Here is a 1,872-nt window from a genome sequence, read left to right as displayed (position 1 = left end):
ATCAATAGACGAGTCGATATAGCCATGTCTGTCCGTCCGCAGAAAACATAGTTTTTGTCTTTTGCAAAGTTAACTCAAAATATTAAATTTTTTTCGGATATTTTTATTAAGAAAATAGATATTTTGCACTCATGGATAATAATTGTGTTTGAGCTTTACTATTTATTACTTATGAAAATTTCTTTTTTTAAAACATGAAACAACAGTAGCTCTTCTGGAAATAGTTATAAATAGTTATAATTAATGAAATACATATTTTAATTGGGCTTTTTTTTACTTTCATCTTCTATGCTTTTCGTACTTCTTTAAATGAATGGCTTAGCCCATGGCATCTTTGACGCAGATCATTTCTATTTGATCGGAATAGAAGCCGTTAAAGTGGATTCGATGCACTTGATTCATGAAGCGATCGGGGGTGTTCTTCTTAGCCATATTGTTAATTTGCTTGAGGAAAATATCAGCAGTCCGGTAAATTGCAGATCGAAGCGTTTGACGCACTCCGAAAACGTATCTGTCGGATCCAACGATGTCTCCAACTGGCAGAAGGAATATAAATTGAGTAAGTATTATATTTTAATGAGCGGTGCAGAGCTGGAAGAGGCTGGGCTTTCCACTGAAATTCAAAATTCGAAAACTTGGTAGAAAAGGTCATTCTGCTGTATCCACAATTTTAAAGATAAAACGACAACAAAGAAAAACTAAAAGTTGTGACGCGTACGAAGCGTCCCACAAACGATCTTACTCGTTGGTTTTCTGATATCTTCAAAATTGTGGATGCTACAGATTTTTGCACATTGGTGCGAAATATTGAAATACACTAGTAACAGTGTAATATTACTAAAGTTTGCATGCAAAACTTTGTTTTCTAGCTTCATGACGGGCAGACAGAGCTTTGTCTGAGATAGAGCCTTATCGACTCTGTTATTAATACTTGTTAAGAATATTTGTATACCTTACATCACGGCTCGGCTCGGCTCTATGTATTGATATTGGAAAAAGATCTGGCCCTGCGCTGCCACTCACGCACACGTGTGTTACAGTGTTTAGGACATTGTAAAGATTATAATATTCTGTTTTGCGTGCATTCTTCGCAAACAAACTCACTGCTTTATAGGGTCGGAAACGTTTCCATCTGTACGTTACGCAAATTGCTGTGACCATAAATCTAAAATACATCTTTTACTCTCAGAGTACCGGGTATAAAAAACGTACCCGTATTCGAAAAGTGTATTGCTTTTTTTTAGAATTTATTACACTGAGGAACTAAAGTCGAAAACACAAAACCATGTCATACAAAAATTGGAATTTTTGAACTTACGAGGTCGACAAATGTCAAAAAAATGTATGTCAAACCAGAAGGGACGTGTGAGACGCTTCTTACGCGTCACAACTTTTATCCCCGGTACTCAGTACAACATCTGTACCTTAGCGGTTTTTATCAAATCTTACATATTTTCTTTATCTGTCATCTACATTTACAACACTTCTCACGCCAACACGCTCCTTTAGCTCGCCCCCCTCCCCTAGAGCCGCACACAGCAGAGGCTCGGCAGAGGCACGGCAGAGGCAGAGGCCGCACACTGCAGAAGCAGAGAAAATAGATATTTTGCACTCATGGTTAATAATTGTGTTTGAGTTTTACGATTTATCGCTTACGAAAACTTCTTTTTTGAAAACATTATGAAACAACAGTAGCTCTTCTGGAAATAGTTATAAATAGTTATAATTAATGAAATACATATTTTAATTGGGCTTTTTTTTACTTTCATCTTCTATGCTTTTCGTACTTCTTTAAATGAATGGCTTAGCCCATGGCATCTTTGACGCAGATCATTTCTATTTGATCGGAATAGAAGCCGTTAAAGTGGATTC

Source organism: Drosophila subobscura, chromosome A (assembly GCF_008121235.1).
Source record: "Drosophila subobscura isolate 14011-0131.10 chromosome A, UCBerk_Dsub_1.0, whole genome shotgun sequence".
Classification (NCBI taxonomy): Eukaryota; Metazoa; Arthropoda; class Insecta; order Diptera; family Drosophilidae; genus Drosophila; species Drosophila subobscura.
Note: the sequence above shows the minus strand (reverse complement) of the source record.